This window comes from Rhinolophus hipposideros (genome assembly GCF_964194185.1).
Source record: "Rhinolophus hipposideros genome assembly, chromosome: 13".
In the NCBI taxonomy this organism is placed as follows: domain Eukaryota; kingdom Metazoa; phylum Chordata; class Mammalia; order Chiroptera; family Rhinolophidae; genus Rhinolophus; species Rhinolophus hipposideros.
The window spans coordinates 55163717-55187426 of NC_138059.1; the positions used below are offsets into that span (position 1 = coordinate 55163717).

The window sequence follows — 23710 nt, forward strand, 5'->3', positions numbered from 1 at the left end:
TCTGTTGGTATGATTTACTTGCTTGATGAGGACAGTGAGACACACCTGAGGTTAAATAACTTGCCCATGTTCGCAGTGCCCGTGGGTGTTGGAACCGCATGCCTCACAGTCTGATTTCAACACATACATAACTGCTGGGCCGTCTGCCTCCGGAGCCCCTTTAGCACCTCAGAGTTAAGGCAGTTTTACTGATCTTAGTGTTTTCAGTGCCATGCACATAAGAAGGCACTAATGTTTGCTGAATAAATACACAGAATCCTTTCTGTTTTATATAATTTTTTTCATTGAGAGAAAGACCCTTTACACACTACCCTAAAGGACATACATGTCAAGATTGCCCCATTTTATGTGAAAAGTCTGAGGTGAAAATATAATTCATGGAGAAAAATCTGTATGTCCATATAGAGAGGACAACGTTAACAAGTCTTCCTAAAACAAAAGTGTGGTCTTTGTTCCTCTGCTTTCTCCCCACTATGAGGGTCCAAAGCTGTCCTCAGTTAGGGCTCTATCTGCCTTTCAACCTTCTGTCTTGCTATGTGTACCTATGTGTACCTAAGTTTTGATATGACCCTTTTGCGTGTCCTTTTGCCTCTACTAACTTAAAAAGCATCAGAAAGATCCCAGATAAATTTCATAGCAAATTATGTTCTTGTAATTACATATTTGTTTAGATAAAAGTGTAATCTTTCAAAGTTAGTAATGTTAAAACATAGTGATGAGCATTCATGCCACGAATACTTGAAGTTCTTCCATGTAGCTTCGTCCCGTGTTCGCAGTGCCCGTGGGTGCAATGTCTCAGCTTTGTCATTGACTAAAGGTGGTTAATCACACTAGAACAGTAAGGACAGAATTCCATGTTTGAAGAAAATGCCCACGGCAAATGCCCAGGACTGACTCTCAGCAACCTCCTAGTTTGGTGGTTCCCCTTTCTGAAAACCCTCCCCTTCCGTCAGGCTCTTAGGGGCTTCCTTCTCCTCACCTATAGGCTCTGTCAAGGGAGGGGCCATATCCCAACCCATGATCACTTATTAGGGACTCAGTATACATTTCTTGAATTAACGGAGCAGTGTCCCCTTAATATTTTAGGTTCCTAAATAACCCTCTCCTCTTTGTCCTAAACTTTCATTTCTGAAGAGCTGTAAGTCAGGATGCTAAGTATTAATCTTATTAGTTATTTTAAATCCTTCCCATTAAGGTACAAATCACTGATGTCTTAAACCACAACAGTTGCTTTGTTGTTCTTAAAGAGAGTTTGTTAAGAACATTAATTTTTAAAAAAAATATTTTATTGGTGAAGGGGAACAGGACTTTATTGGAGAACAGTGTGTACTTCCAGGACTTTTCCAAGTCAAGTTGTTGTCCCTTCAGTGTTAGTTGTGGAGGGCACCGTTCAGCTCCAAGTCTAGTTGCCGTTGTTAGTTGCAGGGGGCTCAGCCCATCATCCCTTGAGGGAGTCAAACCGGCAACCTTGTGGTTGCGAGGACGTGCTCCAACCAACTGAGCCATCCAGGAGCTCGGCAGCAGCTCAGCTCAAGGTGCCGTGTTCAATCTTTGTTGCAGGGGGTGGAGCCCACCATCCCTTGCGGGAGTCGAGGAGTCCAACCAGCAACCTTGTATTTGAGAGCCCACTGGCCAATGTGGGAATCAAACTGGCAGCCTTCGGCGTTAGGAGCACGGAGCTCCAACCACCTGAGCCACTGGGCTGGCCCAGGAACATTAATTTTTAATTGCCAGAATGTCTGTTCATTCTGAGTGCTCTACTGTCTGCATGCCATTTGGACGTGTATGTTCTGACACCAACAGGTCTTTACATATGCGTGAAATGTCCATGTTCATCCTACGTTACCAGCTCATGAACAAACCCATGTTTGACTTGTAGACCTATGTAAATGTAAATGAAAGGAAAATGGGAGTTTTAATTTCTGAGGACATAAAAGTCCCTTTAGTATGCAATGCTGACATTTGTGTGCAGTGAGAGATTTAAAAAATTCTCTGCATTTGATTATTTGACTTTGTAATTAAGAAACAGTCTTTTGGGTAACAAAAAGCTGCTCTAGGAGGCAGGTGGATCAAAAAGATGTTTTCTTAAGAACAATGTGTTTGTGAGTTAGAATCCTGAAATGCAGACTAAAACTATCTTAACAAAGGTCTTTCGTACTCTGTTCATTAGGCATATATATATGTGCTTTTTGCATCAAAATTTCAAAACTTTCTTACGTTACCCTAATCATTCAGTTTTCTTAGCTTTCCCTTTTTCACTACTATATTTCAGTTATCTTATTAATTCTGCCCACCGGCACGGATGTGCCTCTGTGAGGTCTTCTCAGTTTGGGCCCTGGTCTACTGAACGTTGTGGTTACCATTCTCGTAGCAGGTTCAAGAGCTCACCTCCAGCATGGGAGTCTGTGTACTTCTTATAAAAAAAATTAGCCCAGTGTAAGTAGGGGTCATGTTTTCAGGTAGGAGGTCAAGGGCCTGACTGGGTAGTTTTAGGATGTGAGGAGGTTTAGGGGCTGGGCAGACCTACATGGCTTGCTAAGTTTGTAGGTATGTGGTACTTTGAAGCCCTGGGGCCCGGGTGCTACATGTGAGAAGGGTACAGAAGGGTCTGTGACATAAGCACATGTAAATTTTGTCTGTATGAATCTTTCTGAGGGTCAGTCCCATAGCTAAGAAATTATTTTTTCTTTTACCGTGTGACTTCTTGCTTCTAGACCTCAGAAATCAGTTACATTCTTGGTTAAATAGGCCTGACTGGGCTCATCCCAGTGCCCCGTTGACCTATGATAAAGCCATTTCAAAGTCCGAAAGTACTGACTATGGTAGTCCATCTGTTGGGTGGGGTGGGATGACAGAAGGCCTCATAGGTTTCTTATAGAGGGATATAGCAGGAAGGTGGTCCAAGGAAATTGGGAGAGGGGACCCCTGGGAGATGATTCATCCAAGTACTGTGGTCAAGCACTGTTGACATGCTGTCCAGCCATGCAAGGATGTGTGTCCTGCAAAGTCCCTCCGTGAGGGTGTATGACCTGGCTGTATCTTCAACTTACAGATAGATGTGGTGTGTTTGAGGCTGTCAGACAGCCAAGGCAGCTAGGGCTTGTAGAGTAGCAACTGCTAGCCACTGAAAGCAAGCAAGTGTCCATGACCAAGTGTCTTCTGAGCCACCCTTCCCCGAAATTCTTACCTTTACAGTTGTCTCATTGTCTCCTACCCTTCCATCTCTCTTCACCAGTACTATAAAATATGAATCCTTAGAAGAAAAAAGAAGGAAAAAAGCAATGGTGTGGAGAAGCCTGTGAGAAGACACTTCAAGATGCCCAACTGAATTATAAACCGTGTCCCACAGAGAAAACTCATGCAGTCTGCTTACGTATCCTGACAAGACAATTGTCCAAACATAATCATCTTTCTCAGCAGGCGCCTTCCCAGGGGTCCCCCAGAGCTGACTTGCCAGCGGTGTCCCGCTCTGCCATACAAAGGAACCTCTGAGGCTCTATTCAGGCTGGGAGGGTCACTTCATGGTAAACAGGGTGGATGCTAAGACCTGAGAAAACAGGGATTTGAGGCCTGCACATGGCCTTTGGAGCAGCTGGAGTAATTTCCCAGCCCAACCATGTTACAACTGCATTGAGCATCCCATGTGCCACATTCTTAAAAAATAAAATAAAATAAAAACAGAAAGAAAGAAAAACCCATGTGTGTGGGTGTCATGAACAGAGAAGGAAGGGCCACCAGTGACCCATATACTTTCCCAGTGGTTGTCCTACTCCTGGTAGCCAGAGGAGACTTGTGCAGCCTGCACATTCTTTTCCTCACATGGCGAAGGGTAGCCGATTGTTAGTATCTCTGCCCAGTTCCACGTTCAGTGAATTTGTGTTGGGAACCTGCAATTCCACCGTGGAAATGCTACAAGCCGTCTATTCCAACACTCTCTGACCCACCACTCTTTATGCGGGCTGGGGTCTGTGGCTCATCCTGGACACTGGCCCTTGCTCTCTCCCCTGGCAGAATTGCGGCAGTAGAGTTGGGTTGGAGGTACCCCAGCCAAATGGGAGAAATATCAGCCTGGTGGCCCAGCTTGTGGTCAGGCCCCTCACTCACAGGTCTCTGTAACTCAGAACAGAAACAGCTGCCCTGGGTCACTTCCAGCAAGATGGAGTTTCACAAACAACTGAAATTGAGGCACTTCTGATGAGAATATTATGATGAGTCTAAAGTTATCTGGGAGCCATTAATCCTGTTTAATATGTGAACCCGATTTCTTTTCCAAGGGGAAAAAGCTATAACAGAGTTCCACATGGAAATTCTCGATATATCGGTTTTCTTCTCCACAAGTTAGAGAATTGAAAAAGAATGCGAAGAAGCCCATTCAGTGAGGCAAACTGTTTCTGTGGTGACTCTGCTCCTTGCCCAGTGTAGCAAATGTGAAATGTACACGTTATTATCCTATGTGCAAGGAAGGGTAAGTGAGGGTTTTGACTTGAAAGATAGTGGGAACCTATTACTAGAAAGAACTGGAAGGAAAGAATGAATGGCTGTCAGATTTCCAGAGGGCTTTGCCCTAACCCTTTTCGTCCTCTCGCAGCTAATCCTGGACCATCGTGGACTGCTAGCCCTGCTCGCTCCCCTGGCAGAGCTGGGTTGTTTGCAGCTGTGTGCTGTTTGCAGCTGTGTGTCCACTCCCTTCTGTGTCCTCTGGGTCCCTCGGCCTGTCCAGGACCTTGACAGCACTCTTGGCCCGTGCTCACACTCTGGCCAGAAGCCTCCTTCAGACACAGACCACCAGACTCTCCACTCCATTTGCATGCTTTCACAGCAGCCTGCACTCCCAGGCAGCTTACACTATCATAATTACTCAGTTGTTAATGGATCACTTAATGTTTATCTCCCTCATTAGAATGGAAGCTCCATTAGGAATCGGACTACTCTGGTTCACTGCCTGCAGTATTCCCAGTGTCCAGCACAGTCCTGGAACATAGTAGGTGACTAAAACTGTTCATTGAGCAAACGGATGCTTTTTCAGAATCAAGGACAAGATGATTGAAATGCAAAGGCAAAGTGCTTATTCCAGAGGTTAAAAAATATATAGGCTCACCTCACAGAATGGCAATAAAAAGGATTACCAATTAACTGCTACTCAGTTCCAGACAAATGTTGGTTCTAATCATGCTGAAAGATAAGACCCAAGAAAGGACGGTTGCTTCCTTCTCTTAGAATGCATCTGCTAATGTCTTATACAAAATAGGCATGAGACAAATTAATGAAACGACTTTGTAAAAGTACCCCCTTTTTTGAGCTCGCAGTCTGTTAAATGAAGAGGAAGCAGAGCTGTTGGCTGTTTCCTAGATAAATGCCTAGAAGTTTTACCAGTTTGTATCCTGGCAGCCTCTAGGGAGCTGTGCTGTAGGCCAAATCATTGAAGCCAAGTCCTCTTGGAGTGTTAGCTCCTGACAATGGTGATTGCACTTTCATAATTCACGTGGATGATGCTAGCACACGCAGCATTTTTCTTCAGCAGGCTTGTCTCCATCATATTTTCTGAATTTCTGTTTGTGTCTACATTTGCACACGATTTCTCACTCTTGAATTTATTATGGACCATGAGTTTCTTTGTTTTCCCTGGAAGTTTATGAGCCATATCCTTCCTTTCCCTAGTTTATTTCCCAATCAGTTTATGGTATGCAAAGATTGAAGGATGAAAGATGCCCCTTAGTCAGTATTCCGTTTTCATGGCTACTAATTAATCCCTGGGAATATTTGGTTCTTTAGAGCAAATCATAATGGTTGTTGAACTTGTCAGCATTTTATAAAGGTTTTCAAGTAAAAGTCAAAGCAAAACAAGACTAAAAAAATGAGAAGTTTGCATATTATCATTGGACTGGAGCTAGACTGGTAGAACAGACTAATTTCTGGGAATTAATGAAAAATAAATTTAACACATTAACAGATTTAATTAATATCATCCCAGGACTGTTAATTTTGTAGAATATATTGAGAAGAAAGGGAAAACAAATAGAAGCTGCAGGGACAAAAGTTGCATTTAACTATTTAACTTCTCTCTACTTTTCACATCAGTAGTTATTTTTAATTTAATTAAACACCTCATTATAAACTTTCCCCAATTTATATTCCATAGAAACATTTTTCAAATGTATATCATTTAATCTACAGAGGGTGCCAAAAAATGTATACACATTTTAAGAAAGGAAAACTATTAAAATTGTAATACTCAATATATACTGATAACTAAAAGATGAATACAAGTCACATTTGACTTCTGCAATTATAAGAGGTGCTCAAAGTGGTTACCATCGCGTTCAGACACTTCTCATTACAGTGAACTACTTCTTGAGCAACGTTGACCAAATTGTCCACTAGTGTACATTTTTTTGGCACCCCTGATATCTTGCAAGTCATTAGTGAAATATAATTATAAACTCACAATTTCCTGAAAATTCCTTTTAAGATTGGTTCACATAGAATTAAGTGAAATTAGTGAATATTACATACCCAAAAAGAAGCTGGAGAAATAATTTTTGTTACCACAGTGAAAAACAGTAATGGTTCTGTATGATTAATCAATTCTGCCACTAGCTTGTCACCATTAATTACTTCTAAATGGTGTTTCTGATAAATTGTACAATAGAGAAGTGTTTAGATACTTCTCTTTTGAGTAGTGTGTATTAGAAAAGAAGGTACACGATATAGTGTGATGAAAAGATTGCTACTATTAATAATAGCTTAATTTAGAACGCACTTTGTGCAAAACCAAGCTCTGTGCTAAGTGCTTATAGCTCAGGGGCAATAATCCTGCATAGTATCTCCCATTATTTCAACTGAGACACAGAGAAATCTAGTCACTTGCCCAGTCACACAGGTAGAAAGTAGCTAATCCAGAACTTAAAGCCAGGCAGTCTGGCTATTAGAATGCATGCGTTTCACCTATGCACCTAACTGCCACTCACAGGATTTGGCTCCTAGAATCAATTTTACCCTTTAATTATTCAGTGGGCAAACTTTTTTGTTAATGGAAAATAATGTGAATACGGTATTGATAATGTAAAAATTAAAGGCTTATGAAAACTCGAAGGTCAAAGGGCATACAAGCAAATAGTACACAGATCAGTTCTTTAAAAGATAAATTTTAATATATAAAATAAAATCTAAGATTTTATTTTTCACTAAAATTTGTGGGCATGAATGCTTCTGAATCTGACCAGCAAAATTTCTGTTTTGGTTCAGTACATTATTAGATTAACTGTATCATCAAGTTTGATTTGATTATCATAAGTCATAGAAGTAAACAGCATTGACTTTGAAAATCTATTGTTTTCATAATGGATTTCCCGTTTTTTTCTTAGCTATGAGTTTTATTCATCTGAGTTTTTTTATTCAACTTAGAGCTCGATTCAAAATAAGACACCTTATTTGATAACTGGTCATTTTTGTAGGCTTAATCTAGGCAAATTATGTAATATTTTACTGAAGACCATACAAAAACCCCACAATGATTTTAACTCCATAACAATTTTACCTGGATTCAACAGTGGGCAACTTTCTTTAATTTTTGCTCTTACAATGACTTCTGATATCCTTTTTCCATCCCGTGTAGCTCTGAATTATTATTCATCATTATAGTCAAGATTATGGTTTTTGACATCTTGATGAGTATTTTTTTACTATGCATGGAAATTTGCACGGTATTTCAAACTACATTGGAGACGAATTAGGACTTTAGGACAAGTAAGTGGCAAATTGGCAATCAGGGTAAATAAAGGGAGATTCAGATTTTATAGAACTATCACTAATATCTTCATGGTATTGATTGCATTATTTATTCCTCAGTGCAGGAATCTGTAGTCTGTCAGGTGGTAGTACTGTACATTGATTTAACCACTCTTTGTTTCTCTAGATTGGAGGAAAAACAAGTATGCACTTTAAAAATCACTTACAGTTTACAAGGTGACAGATTAATCCTCAAAATGACGGGAAATCAAGATGATTTTGTGTGTGGGGTTTAATTTATTAAAATTTAATTTGCTCGTGTGCTTTGCTCCAATAGCTCTGTGCTAGCAAACTAGCTATAATTAGATTAGCAGCCTGCTAAACGCTGGTGACAGCCTGAGCCTCAGAGAGCATGTGCTGGATTCTGCCCGAGCCTCTCATTGGTTGCTAGCACTGCTGCTCACCAGTTTGATAGGTTTCCACTGTACTCTTTATGCATTGGAGACATAGATACAGAGATACTCTACTGTGTTCTGGCAGCGGTGGAGGTGCTTAGCTGGTAACGTTAAAGAAGGAAGAAGGCATTGAGGAGAAGGCGTGCGTTTGTCTTTGTTGTAGAGCGTCTCAGCACTCACTAACTGCCAGCTGCGGAGATCAGTGAGGAAGTTTCAGTTCATGGTAATTACTTTGAGTCTTTATCTCACAGGGAAACATGGCCATGCATGAAATGAAGCATGTTCATCGTGTCATCTGTTTAATTTGCTTTGTTTTTTTTGTTAATAGCATGCATACTCCAGTGTTCCATACTAAAATATGTGCTCATGGAGAAGACTTGGCAGGTAAACAGCTACCCTATTCATGAAGGAATTTTACCTGGATTCAAGAGTGCATGTGCTGGGAAGTGATTCTTATTGGTTCGCTTCTGTTTTGGAAAACCCGATGTTGCATCGATTTAGGTGTCTTTGGAGGTGTGTTTCAGTGCCTGGTTGACTTTGTATACATTGAGTCCAGGCTCCCCTGAATAATGAGCAATCAAGGAGTGAGTTCAGTGAAACACACTTTAATTAGGATGGGGCAGCAATTCTCCTGATGTCAGTGCAGGGTCGTATCAGAAGTAATGTGCTATTGTTTCTTCAAAGATGAGTGCAGCCTTCATTTTGGATGGTTTTCTTTGTTTCATCTTTTGTAGTTTTCATTAAGCTTTTTTAACAAAGAGAATGTTAGCATATCCCATTCTGCCAAAAATACTTATAGGTATGTATTCAGCTGTGCCAAAGAGAATTTTTCACTCCGGGCTTTGTTTAACAGGGATGTTGCTTTTGGAGTTGAAATTAATCACAGGAAGGTGGGGTTCTTACCACTTGGATTAATGTTTGACAACATTTTTAAATTTCTATTAATGGTTGCCTGGATTATTTTCCAAATTAAACAGTAAGTAACCTTAAATTCTGTAATAAAGATGGGACATTCTGAAGGAAAAATATTTAAATGGCCATGGCTGAGCTGAAAGAAACCCAAACAAATGCAGTGTGAGTTTTTGCTTCTCATTGTACCTTCTCCTTTGAGTTCTGTTTTATTCCAGAAGAGCCCCCTGCTACCATTTAGTCCTCCAACTTAAAAATTAACATGCTTACCGTACGTATCAGACTGTGGAGACCACAGAAACTTGTGTACTGAGTCACCAGTCACACGGCTGGCTGGCTGCCACCATGCGTCTGGCATTAGTGGAGAGCCCTACTGATATCTGAAAGCTGTCAGGAATTATTTCCCTGCTCCTGAAAAGCCAAACATTGCCATTTAAGTACTTTGTTAAACTGACTGCTTGATTTAAAACTATATACTGGTTAAAGGGGTTTGGTATATTCTTTGGTAGAGGAAAACTTCAGACTACTTACTGCTTCACTGCCCCTCTTCCAAACCGCCTCCCTAATCCATCCTGAGATATACTAAATCATCCAGTGTAATATTTTACTCAAATACCAGGTTTATGGAAAAGAATAAAGAATATTATGAAAGTTGATCATTAATTGGAATACAGTACGTCTATAATAAGAAAGTTTGATATTTATTGTAATACACGGTCTCTATGACTTTAAGCAATCTGCAGTGTCTTCAGTTTTAAGTTACCATGTGTGCCGAAATGAACATGAGAAGGGTCGCTCTACTTACTTCCCAGTTGGACTCCCTTGTGACAAACCACGCCTCGTTCAGATTTCAGAAGGTCGTCTAGCAGTGGCGAGCACGCAGTTTCGATTATAGCGATGTTTCTCTTCACATGTCCAGACCCCACTCTCCTGTTTCACTCCTTTGTTCTTTACCTGACATACTTCCTGCTGCAGACATAGAGAATAACCTTTCTCTGTACCCACAGTTAGACTTGGATTCTCGTTTTGAGAAGAATAAATTGATGCGATTCCAAAGTTGACTTTCCCTCTCCTCTTAATCTCCTGAAATACTTCCTAAATTACCTTGGTCTTAGAGAATTTCCAAGAAGTAGGCTACCTTAAAAGTGAATTATTGTCAAATAAACATTGTTAACCTCGTTTTGTGAGCATAGCCCTGTTAGGCTGTGTGTCACTAAAAGCTGTGGGAAGCAGTTCTAAGTGTTGAGTCTCAAGGGCTGGATCTTAAAAGACTTTCTGTGTCTAGGAGGAACTTCTTAAATACGTAATATAAATGTATCTGTATATTGTGTTATGTACTGTCATATCCCAAAGGGCCTTCCATGTATCCTAAAGGGATATTTTTCTAATAGTATTAAATAAATTGTTATTTGTATTTTTGCAAAGTAACAAAATCTGTACTTTTAGCTTCAACTGAACCACCTTTTTTCCCCCCTACATTAGGGGGAATCTTTATATATTTCTAACATAAGAAAATAAAAATAAATTGCTTGGACACTTTAAGATTTTGTTCTCTTCCCACCATATAATTCCATAGCTCTTTACTGATGAGAAAATGACATTTCTGACCAATCAGAACACGGTCTATTAGCATGAACCAAAGTATAAAACATGTATTATTTTCAAATTAAATCATTATCTGTTGTAAGTGATACTGTCTAACTTTTTCTCCTTAGGCGCTTGTAATCACAGCAGGAAAAATGGTCATTAGTTTAAAAAAGAAAAGTCACTTCATGTAGAGTATGATGTGTCACAAAACAACTGGGCTGAGCAAGGCCTAAAAATAATTGTGAAAAAGGAAGGAGCAAAGGAATAGCAATACATGCTCTTTCTTGTAAGTAAGACCTTAACCCTTTTGCCATGATGGTTGGATATATCCAAATGAATATATCAAAAAGTTTTATAAATAAAAAATGTCATTTATGTACAAAGCAGCTCAAATTGTTATTAAATGCATAAAATAGTCAAAATACCAACTTTTTTGAGGATTTCTGACACTTTAAAAAAATACTTGAAATCAATGCAGTGAGAGTTAAGGTGGCGTTATGACTGGTCACTTGGGGGTCTTGATATCGACAGAACTGCGGATGATCTGTCATTAGTAATGGATAAATATTTCAGGGTTGACCCTCCTAAAATTTCCTGGATTAGAAAGATATTTGCAGTGACACTAGGCCTCTCATCTCAATGTGTTTATTTTTTCTTTCATTATCTTATTCTATAATTCGGGGCACATATCATGTGCTAGGTTCTTTGCTAAGCATTAGCAAAAGAAAGAAGACACAGCCCTCACTGCAAGAAGCAGCCTACTGAGGAGGAGAGACAACAAAATAAATAATAGGGGTGCAAAGAGCAGAACAGAGGCACTTAGCTTGGTGATTTCAAGGAGGGCTGACCCATTCTCTAGAAAGGTTGGGGGAAGGGAAGGCTTCAGGAGGAGCAAAAGAGCAGTGCCTGATGCAGAACATACTATTTCCCACCCATCTTGTACCATGTCCACTACTGCTAATGCTAAATGGTTATCGCTGTGGGTCACTGATCTATTTCATATTTTATGTTGACTTTCAGTTTCACAATGTCATCTTATTTCTGATCTGTAATAAATTGACCCTTGAACAATGCAGGGGTTAGGGGCACTGACCCCTGCGCAGTCGAAAATCCGTGTGTAACCTTTGACTCCCTCAAAACTTAACCACCCTTGATATCCACAGGGCATTCTCCAGGATCCCCATTGGATATCAAAATCCACCAATGCCCAAGTACCCTATATAAAATGGTCTAGATCAATGCATACAGTCAGCCCTCCACATCTGCAAGCTCCCAACAGAAGATAGAAAACAATATAAGTACTTATTGAAAAACATCCATGTATTTGTGGACCTGCATAATTCAAACCCATGTTCACGAGTCAACTGTATAAATCATTATTTTTTTTTCTTACTCCAGCTACCTCTGAATAGATTGTTACATGGAAGTATTTTTATTTTAATATATTTGCATCACATGGAATTTGAAAAAAACGTTTAAATGTATGCAGTAATTTAAAAATACATCTTAAAGAAATCACAAAATACTTTCGTTACTGTTGTACACTTAAGTGATTACTTTTGGAACTGTTCACATTGCCAGGAGTTATCATTTGCTATTGGATGCCTGTTGACTCTTTTATTTATTTAGCTAACTCTTTTATTTATTAAAGGCATTTATTTTGTATGTGCTTATTAAAGACAAGCTCATAAAATTTGGCCCTTACTGTGATTAAGGCCTTTTGCTTTCCTTATACATTTAATTGAATTTAGACATATTTTAAATCTTGCCACATTTGGAGGGGAAGTCCACTTTCAGTGTCACCTATTTGCATTAGATCTTGCCACCAGTAAAATGTCTACATGAAAACAGAGAGTGCATTCCTGCTGCTTCAGGACGTGCAGTCAGAGGCCTTCTTAATTCTGTGGTGTTTTGTCCTATTCAGGCTCCCACACCACCTTTTTCACAAGCCGTCCTTCCACCACCCCTACTCTCTGAGTTGGAAGTATTCTCCTCAGAGGTGATTGTCCAAGGCAGCAGCTCCCCAGCCCTGCTGGCCTCCTTTCCATGTTCCTCCTGTCGCTGATTGCTCCTTCCCAGTCTCCTTTTCTGGCCACCTTTTAAGTAGCTATTCCCCCAAGGTTCTGTCCTTCATCAGCTTCCATGTCACCTGCTTCCCACTGGTGGTTCATCTCTTACCACAGACTTAGCTGCCACTTCTGTGTCCCCGCCCCCAGACTCCCTGGTCCAACCACATCAGCCTCCTGTGCTCCTCCTGCCTCAGGAGGAGCTGCCCCCCCTCTGCCTGGAAAGCCCGTCCATCCCTCAGTAGACACATGGCTCACTCCCTCACTGCCTTCAGGATTTTGCTCAAATATCTCCAACTGCCACCCCGGTTGGGACAGTCTGAGTTAGTATCTATTGTTTTTAGTCTCTCTAGAAGGTAAACTCAGAGGTCAGAGATTTTTGTCTTAACCCCCTGAGCCTAGCACAGAATTTGGTCCCTCTGTGGACCTTTGGTTCCTGTCCTGAAGTGGGGACTGTGTACCAGATAGACTCTTGGAAACTAACGTCCTATCTGTCATATCTCGGGTCGACTTGGACTCAGTTCTGGAAATGAGATGACATCCTGTAACCTTCATTTATGTGCTTCTTACAACTTGATGTTTATATTCTTCCTGTATAATTGGTACCAGTGATTAAATGTCTCCCTAAAAAAATATAGTTGAAGTGAGCGAAACACTTAGCTTCTAAATGTAGTATGTAAAAACTAACATGTTTTGGTTTACTTACACATTTATCTATTTTTTTAAACTATTGACCAATTTTTAAAAGAATTTTATCATTTTCTGTTGCTACATATATTTAATAGCCTGCCAATTTTTGTCAAAAAAAGCAATAGCAGTTTTTCTTCTCCATTTTTAGATATTTCATGCTGAAGAGAGTACTTTAAGAAAAGAAGGAGTCCCCGTGACTTCTGCCTACCATCCATAAAATAGTTGTTCCTCTTTCAAGTAAGTATATTGCTTTGCTTTGATCCATTCTCAGCAGAAGGTATTGATTCTCTCTTTAAAAAACCTATGTTATTTTTACATTAAGACAAATAGGCTGAGGTTTCAGGTATTTTGCTGTCTGCAAAAATAGAAAGGAGTCCCAGCCTTTGAGTTCCCAGCCAGGACCGAAATAACAATTATGATGATTTGCTTTACCAAGGGTTTCCATGACATGTCCTCTAGTATCTGCTAATAGTTATGGTTTTTTAAAGACTGTATTATATTTACCAATAGTCAGTAGTCAGGTAGTTAGCCGCGCATAGATTTGAAGACAATGTAAAATAATGAACATCTACTTACTCCATTGAAAAGTACAGTGTCCGTGGTTGGGGAAGGAGATGGTGTTTTCTGACAGCCCAGATGGTTTGGGGCCAGCACCAAGTGCCCTGGGAGTTCTGGGCAGAGAGGTTTTTGCAGGGTGTTCTCCCAATGGAGGCTGTGTGGCAAGGGCAGAACCCACATGCCAGCCAAGGAACAGACCAAGGGTGGGGGTGTTGGAGGACAGCCAGCAGACTTGGGAATGTGCATGCGCCATGGAAGACGCTGCTGGGTACTTTGCCTTACATCCTTGCCACTCCCAAGATTTCTTCCTGGTCTCCAAAGCTGACAGAGAGCCCAGAAACATCCTACAGCGAGACCCATGAAGGAGTTGAGGAAGCGGATAATCGCGGTCAGAGTACAAATGTTCCTTTCCTCCTTCTTACAGAGGGGCTGAGAGTTCAAAATCACCACATGAGGAGGTTGGAAAGGTTTGGGAAATTGAGAGACTGCTCTCCAGCTAACTCAGTCTGCAGTGTCGAGGAGCGGTAAAGAGCAGCCTTCATGAGAACACAAAGTCTTAACCTCTGTGCCATAGTCCCCAGGACCCTGTGATTTGATTTGATTGACAGCCTTCCTTGAGTCTCCATATGTAATGTACCATTGCCTATATAGTTAGCATGCCACGCATTTTATAGTTTATTATTATTGCATTATTCAGGACATTGTTAGATGTATGTTACTGCTCTCAAGGAACCTCAGAATCTAACTTAAGCTCACAAGTAAGAATCAGCCTGGTACAGGCTGATTCTCCAACTTCTGGAAAGAGACAAACAAAAGCCAATAAGGCCCTTCACTAAAATCCATCACTCTTCTCACCATATTACCATATCTTCTTACCCCAGATATAAGAAGTGATATGAAAGCCTTGGGCTACTATTAGCTGCAAGAAACTAAGTGTCTCCCATCCACAGGCCTTGTAGAGCCCAGTTGATAGGATTGCACCTGGGCACAGGTGGATTTAATGGGGACTGCCTCCAATAGGGTTTGTATTCTGCACTCCACATCATTCTAGGAGCCCACACATCGCGGTTCGTTCACAAGTGAGGGGTTTTCTGGGACATGGGACTTCCAAGTGCTAAAAGCAGGAGAAGTCCCCAACAAACAGGGCCCCCCCATTGGTCCCTCTCGTGATTCCCAGCACCTCTCCCCACTCTTACACAGCCGGGTGATGGTAATGCTCACCAAGCTGGCTCCTGACAGCAGGTGAATTTGCAGCCCTATTGGCCAGGAAAGAACGAGGTGGGGGTGTGGGTGGAGGGTTGAGCAGACATGGCTGTAACTTCAGTGCCCACCAACGCTGCTAATGGACTTTACTTCTCTAAGCCTCAGTTTCCCATATGTCAGATAAGAATAACAACAAACTAATAGGAATTTTGGAAAGGTTACATGGCATAGCTACGGGAGGTGACTTGGACAGCATAGACATGCAGAAGTGGAGGCCCCCTCCTTTCTCCCTTCCTGACAAATTCTCTGGAGAAGATAGTATGTTACTTTCACAGGTGCAACAATCCTGAGTTTTGTCAATGCTATTATTTAGCTAGGTGCTGCATCAGGAAGATGAGAAAGGATTCAACCATGTGACTCATTAACTCAATGTCACCTGGGTTGTAAACACTAAATCCTTGCTACTATATCTAAGTCTCAGATAATTTCAAGTCACTGTGTGCAAGTTACTTGAAGTTCTTTTTCTGTCAGTTTTCCCATAAATAGAAACTTTTTTTATTATTTAATTGGTCCAGGAAAGGATGTAGACAATAGATATTTTTATTTTTCAATTACAATTTTATTTTCAATACTGTTTTATATTAGTTTCAGGTATACAGTGTGGTGGTTAAACGTTTATCATTTATGCAGTGATCTCCTTGATTAGTCAAGTACCCACCTGACGCCACACATAATTATTGTAATATTATTGACTATATTCCCTATGCTGTACTTGACATCCCGTGACTATTTTGTAACTTCCAGTTTGTACTTCTTAATCCCTTCACCTTTTTCATCCAGCCCCCCAAACCTCCTACCATCTGACAACCATCAGTTTGCTCTCTCCATCTGTTTCTGTTTTATTTGTTTATTTTGTTCGCTAGATTCCACATATAAGTGAAATCATATGGCATTCGTTTTTCTCTGACTTGTTTCACTTAGCATGATATCCTCTAGGTCCATCTATGTAGTCCAAATGGTAAGATATTTTTTAATAGCTGAGTAATATTCCATTTTATAGATGTATATGTACCACATCTTTATCCAATCGTCTACTGTTGGACACTTAGTTTCCTTCTATAGTAGAAACATTTTTTAAAGTTTATTGTGAAAAGCATAGTTTTATTTATTACCCAAATGTTTTCAACTGTTTCAGGCAATTTTTTACATTTAAAGTTCATTTAAACTTCTGAGCTCTGGAATTACAGATAAGTAGCATTATGAAGACATATGTAGTATATTGTCATTAACGTTTTTTGCTACTCGTCAATATGTACATTTAAGATTTGTTGTTAGAGTACAAGGTGGTCTTTTTCAAAGCATTCCCTTGGTTATGGAAACTATAAAAAAGCAAATGAAAGCATGAAATGACCTTGTAATATTCTTTTGATCAAACTTCTGAGTTTTTTCAATCTAGAACATGAAACCTGTATAATGTATACGTAGGTCATCTTTAAAGGAATACACAAACACCAACTTCTGTGTATGAATCATGTGAGTTCAATTTCAGGAAATAGGTTACAATGTTCCCTTTGTTTTTAGTTTCTTGGTATCTTAGTCAAACTGAAGTAATTGATAGTCACTTTCTCTTGGAAAGTTTCCTATTTCAAAACTTATCTGGGATGGATTCTTATAAGTATGCGTGCTAGGTACTTGAGAAATTGCTGGGAGCAAAACCAACCTTTGTTTTTCTGTGTGTGATAAATGGGCCTGACCAAAAATATGTGCTAGTTTTCCCAAAACACCTTTTTTCCCCCCATTTCAATGTTCCCTAAAGCTGGTCCTCCATAGCGATTGATTTGTTCCTTGCCCATGACTCATCTACCTTTCACGCCAGCATCTCTCTGACTTTTGCCTTTTCCTAGATCAGCTCTTTGCCAAGTGAATGACTCAGAGCTCAGGTTCCACAGTACGATCAGGTGTGGCTCCTCCAAAGCCATCTCAGCTGACCTTGAGCAAGGTCTCTTCAGGAGCCAGAGAGAGCTGGCCAGGGTAATGAGACCCACCGTCCAGTCGAACAGAGCCAAGCTTTTGACCTTGCTCACAACTTTTTATAAAAGAAGAGGAAGAGGAGGGGGCATTCTCTAGAAAAAGTAGCAGGGGTTTTAGTTGATTTGTTCTCCTTATTCACAAAAGTCTAATAGACTTCTGGAAGGATAGATAATAGGGTTATCCCTCTCTCTAAAATAAAATAACTCCTATATTCACAAAGTTTACTTCTGTTTGGGGGAGGGAGATTTAACACCCATTTAATGAAGTTCCAGAGGCCTCTATTAATTACAATTTAAATTGCTAACTTACCAGCTAAGTTATTTAGCATATTTAAAATGCTCTTTTTCAATCAAGTGAAAGACAAATTCTGTAAGTTACTGTGTGTGCATAGGTTTTTCTGTTGTTGTTAATTATTAATGGCTATTACAATGTAAATCAGTTAATTGTCATTGTAGTCATTGCTTGTCTACGAAGATAGCAGAAAAGCTAAGCCCATCATCTGTGCAAGGCCTGCTCCAGGAGCACTGTGCTGGAGGCGTCATGTGCCTCAGCTGAAGTCTTCACTTGCCCTGCAGAGAAGGTATTAGAGTCTTCACTGTGTAGATGAGGATGCAAGAATGAAAGAGGTTAAACCTCACACCAAAGGGCAACATGTGACAAGACATATGCTGGGTATAAACCTCAAGTCTGCCTAGGCTCTTCTGTCTAACCCTTATCACACAGTTTATTTCTTTACAATGATGGGGTCATAAATGGAATGGGAAAGTGGATTGGGGAAATTGGGCAGTAAGGAAGATAGACTGGGAAAGTAACACAAACATGGATGTCTGGTGGGATATTAGCATGACTTCTTGGAAACCATGGAAAGTCTTCAATTAATTAGAGAAGAGACCGAAAAGTAACAAGAGAAAGAGAACATAGGAGCACACCAGTTAGAGAGAAGGAGAGTACACATACAGAGTAATTGCAGTTGTGCCAGGAGAAAAGCTAGACTATCGAGACCTTTTATTCTCCAACCTGTTAAGTGTCTGCTACCATTATTAGGTGTGGATTGAAAAAGCGTTCATGCGTTCTGACTACTCAGAGAAGTTCAAAGAGATGGGAAGCTCATCAGGACCATGTGGGAGTGAGAACTGGAGTATCCTATCCTCTCCACACACGTCTCTCTCTTTGATAGCCTAAAAAAAAGCACTTTTCCGTAGTGCTGTGGTCTAAATGTTTTTGTCCCATGCCAAATTCATATGTTGAAAACCTATTGCCCAACATGATGGCATTAGGAGGTGGAGCCTTTGGGAAGTGCTTAAATTGTGAGGGTAGAGCCCTCATGAATGGAATGAGTGCCTTTATAAAAGAGGCTCCAGAGAGACCTTTTGCCCTTTGTGCCATGTGAGGACACAGTGGGAAGCGTGCGACCCAGAAGACGGCCACCACCAGAACGCAACCACACGGGCACCTTGATCTTGGACTTCCAGCCTCCAGAGCTGTGAGAAATAAATGTTTATTGTTTATAAGCCACTCAGTGTGTGGTATTTTGTTATAGCTGCCCAAACAGACTGAGACACCTAGGATAAATGTGTCTCTGTGCATGGACTTTGGGTTGTGTTGGGACATATCTACTGTCACAGCTTCATCTATCGATGAATCTTGGTCTGTCATTGTCCTGAAGTTTATTTCTTGCTTTTATTTGAGTCTCATGGATCTAATTTTCTATAGGAGACATTTGAAAAAGAGCTTAGCCTCATCACTTTATCAGAGACAGTTTTCACTACGACAGTCAATGGGAGGACCTTCCTCTGGAAGGAAGCCCCACTGAATAATTCCTGGTTCTTTATGGTGCATACCCAAGCAGGCACCCAGCCCTGCCGACTCTTCCTCATGCATCGGCTTCTCTCCGTCACCAAACAACCCCACTACTGACTTAGCCAGCTGCATCTAGCCTCTGCTCTCAGACCAATCGGATTAGTGAGCAGAACATTTCTTACATTTCATCATATTACTTCCGTGCTCCTAAACCCCGTTTTCTCATTACCTGTCGATTAAATTTAAATTCCAGAGCCTGGCAGTTAAAACTACCTCTCAGCTGGTCTCTCCACACTTATCCAAAGTCAATAACTATTATTACTCTTCTCGTGTTCTCTACACACCCGGCTCATCAGAGTTTTTGTGCCTCTTCTTATCCAGAATCCTTGTCAGTTTTCCTCATTCCCAAAGTCCAGGAGTTCCTTTGCGGCCCATTTCAAAAGTTATTCTTTTGTTTAAAAAAAATCCAAAGAAAACAAACAAACAAAAAAACTTTTGAGCAAAATCCAAGAAGTTTTAGCATTCTTTTATTCAACAATTTCATGGAACACATTTTGTCCCAATTCGGTATATACAATGTACATTGATAAGTAGTCTTGAAATTATTCTTGCTTTAAACATGATTCTCAAATTATATGCTAAATTCATTTAAAAATTTTTCCTAATGCAGAGAATGCATGGGCTCCCAGAAAGGATGAACAGACCTTAACCGTGCTCTATACCAGGCCACCTCACACATCCCTACAGCGCACTGTGAGAACTTGGGCTGAGGTTGAAATCCTAGAGGAGACTATAGATCTTTCTGCAGCATTAGCACAGTTCTGTGGACTGATTAACTTCCTAAAGACAAACGAAGTTATTTATCAACCCCGGCAGGCCCTTCATAAAAATAACAATTTTATTCAACAACACAGACTGGAAATGTCCATAATAGAGTGGCATCTAAATAGACATAGAGAAAACATAAGAGGAGAATAACAGCATCTCCTTTGGGAGGAAAGAGAGACCCACTGATAGTAAGAAGCACAAGTAGAAACTCGATCAAAATCCCACTCATTTGTGAGGCCCAGTTCAGATATCCTTTCCTATGTGAAGGCATTTCTTACCCCTAAATCTCCATTTTTTCAGAATTTATATTCTACCGTATTTCCCTGAAAATAAGACCTACCCTGAAAATAAGCCCCAGTTAAGATCGTCAGCCAGATGGATGCATTTAGTACATAATGACGATGTTCCAGAAGAAGATGACATGACTGTATTTGAATAAATGTAGATTTCTGTACATGAAAAAGTAAGACATCCCCTGAAAATATGCCCTAATGTTTTTTTTGTAGCAAAAATTTATATAAAATCCGGTCTTATTTTCGGGGAAACATGGTATGTACTCATAGTCCCTTATGGCTATGAGTGTGTAGTCATGGGCTTTTTCCAGTCTCTGAGGACATAAAGGGCACTTACCATAATCTGACTTAGGTGACAGTAAGTTACTTCTGCCTCTTTCTATAAGATGACAAGCAATTTGAGGGTAGGAATTATTTGTTAACTCTGTATCTTTAGAATTTAGTGTAAACTCTAGCAAACTACAAGGAATTGTGAATGGTTTGTGGACTTTAATAGGACTGAAGGATTTGTTGTGCATTTAAAGGAAAGTCCCTGTGGGTTTGTCATCAGCCTTTTTACAAGCTCTGATAGCAGCATTTACAGATATAAGATATGAGCATATATGCAGGTAGAATCACATACAGACATGGCAACATGGGGGGTTAACTGGACCACCAGCATCATTTCACTGACCGTCTACTCTTTGAGAAAGGAAGGAGAAAACAGAGTGAGAAACAAAGGAAGGAAAAAAAAAACAAGAAAGCTGTTATAGTTGGTTATAGTTGAATATTATGGTATAGAATTATAAGAACTTGAGCTTAAACTTTAAGCTAGTCATAGTGGGGAGTAATCAAGGTATAATTAGCTTTATCAAAGGGCTCTTTAAATCTGGACAGCTCAATTGCATTTAAAATATGGTTTTGTTTACAAAATTCAGCTTAGATTCAATTCTGTTTTTTAGCTCCAACTGAGTGCTCCCTAGGGATTCACAGATTCAACATTCAAAAACTCAATTGTTTGTGATTGTCCCGTGTTCAACAGTTGCCTTAATTCTGCATTTTGGGGGAGGTTCCACATGCCCAAAGATTACATGTCAGAGCTGACTAGTGAGTACATACAGCCTAGTGAGTACATACAGCCATCCCCACTGTTCATACTCACCGGGCTTCATGCTCTGTGTACATGTTAGCCTGCTCATCATTCCCATTTAAAAAAATATGGAACCAGTGTCTCGTGCCTCAGGGGATTTAATGGGGATAAGAAACCTTGCCTGCCCCGAGACAGAGTCTTAGTCACTGCTGTGAAGGGATAAAAACTTTATATTTGAAAAATCATTCTGAGAAGAGTGGCAGCTACTCCTCGTCCTAGAGTTGGAAATGAAGAAGATGTGAGGAGGTCCAAGAAACTAAGGGGTTTTAGGCAGAACTGAAGCCCTGATTACACAAATGAATAGTGTGGCTAATGCACAGTCTATGGCATATGAAAGATGCTACCACTGAACTGTGTATTTGACTCTTGGGTCTATTTTAATAGCCCATAGAATGTGCTGTGAGTGCTAAGGGTCTATTCTATGTATCCTCAGAAGTCTGCAGCCTATTTTTCCTTAGGGTCAACATTTCTCTGAAGATGTTCTTGTGATCTAGACCCTCCTGGCTGATATTTGAATCTCATACTCTGGATGGGAAAGGAGGTAGTGGAATGTGTTGCCGGGCACCTCACTTAAGAGATGAACAAAACTATTTTCAAGCATCACCTAAAGGGCATTTGTCCTATCAATAGTGCCAGAATGTCTAATATTAAGTGATTTTATAAGATTCTCATTCTTTCCTTCCATCCAGTTTAGCAATGGGCTTCAATCTCAATTTTTTTTAAAGTTTTTTTCAAATTTTTAAAACATGACTCATCACTGGAAAGATTAACACCTTGTATACCTTTCCAGGTGAAGAGTGGGTGGTGAAACTTCACTCTTACCTTCCATGTGGAATATTTCCCAAGAGGTTCATCTCAGGTGCCAGGGGTTTTTATAACATAATTGCTGGGAGAATTCCGGTAAATGGCATTTACCGTAGGAGGAGTAGCTCCTACCCTCTGTTCTCCCAGGACCCTCCTGTCAGTGTAAGGACACTGTTCTACAGGGCAGGGCAGCATGGTCATCTCTGGTCATACGAAGCATGTGGGGCTGGAGCAGTCAGAGTTGGCACTACTACATGACTCTTTTCCCCCAGCCCACTGCCGTCTCTGCCTCTCTCAGGTTTTGTGTTCTTGCTTTAAACCTGGCAGCAGATGGCAAAAATAAAAGAGAAAGCATGGCTTCATTTTCTTTTCTTCTAGTTTTATCTGTAGGTCAGCATTTCATGTTGTATTTGTAAGGAAAAAAATCACCCCCCCCAAAAAAAATATATTATTTTTTGGCCATATCCCTCTATTTAATTCAAGGAAGTCTTGGAAAGCTAATTCCCTTATAGATTTAACTTAAAATTTTGACCCTTGGCATTTTGTGAACCAGAAAGATGCATGTATTTGTTGAACCTGCGCCTGAAAAAGTTTCACTTTAGGGGTTTTTAGAGAGTATAGTGGATTTTCCTGGAATGTACCTGGCACATGTATTTATAAAGCATTTTAAGGCTATGTTCACTTTCTGCCCCACCAGATGTATATTTTCTCTGCTTTGAATCTGCTGCAGGACTTGTCCCTGTTATGTAATATGCTGCATTCTGCTTTCGTGGAGCTACCAATTCCTCACTGCCGGCCTTGAGTGCTGCCCATTTGCTTGCACATGTGGCATTTCCCGCTGCACTGGTCTTCAGCTGTGCAGTGATCACTGCCCTCACTGATCCTCCAGCCCTTCTGAGGTCGTCTCTGGGCGTGCTGGGCTGAAGGAAAGTGCTTCATCTGAAGCCTATGAGAGCCTCTCTCTCTGACTCTTCACATCCTTTGGTCACTAAGCAATTGCTTAAGAGATGCTATGTACAATTAAGAAAAATTATATAAATATATGACATTAAATCTCCCATTAAGAAACAGGAAAGTAATTGATCACTTGAAGACATTTTATGCCATATCTGTAGCATTTTAGCATTTCTCATTGGACCTTATTAATGATCCTTGACATTATACATGTTTGCATAATTAATAATTACATGTGTAATTATTAATCTTAAATACAGCTATGTTGGTAAGCACTTCATGATTATTAGACGTTTGCATCCAATTGATCTCTTATTTTGAAGACTGTTGAAACCTGGTTTTGAAGTGCCATCTGAAATGTTCTTATATTTTAAACTAATAAGGAGCTTTTATTATTTTATTGACCACTTTATAGAGTGACTTCATTGGCACTTAGCCTCCTAGTAAAGTAGGACTACCGTGTGCTTCTTCAGCTGTTTCGTAGAGAGTGCTACTTCTGTTTTAAATGTGTGCGTTATTGCTGTGATCTGTAAAATGCTTTCTGAACTGCCTCCTTTCATCTCCAGTCTCCTCACTGGTCAGTAACGGACAGTGATGCTCTAAGAGTGCTTTTCAGTACTGACGCCATTTCTCAGTGAAGACGATGGAGTGTTCATGGCGAATAGCTTCCTGGTG

At 40.3% G+C, this 23710-nt stretch overlaps 1 protein-coding gene across 5 annotated transcripts in view; it reads left to right on the plus strand.

Annotated features, from left to right (window-relative positions):
• Window positions 1-23710, plus strand: part of FAM110B (family with sequence similarity 110 member B) — a 149741-nt gene that overhangs the window by 70683 nt on the left and 55348 nt on the right. For 3 of the 5 annotated variants that reach the window (XM_081070319.1, XM_081070321.1, XM_081070323.1), the window contains one exon: window positions 13584-13672. The gene's annotated coding sequence lies outside the window, so the exon portion shown is untranslated. Of the gene's footprint in view, window positions 1-8221; window positions 8407-10807; window positions 10966-13583; window positions 13673-23710 lie in introns of those variants that run through there. The other 2 variants (XM_081070322.1, XM_081070320.1) reach the window with 2 other exon arrangements.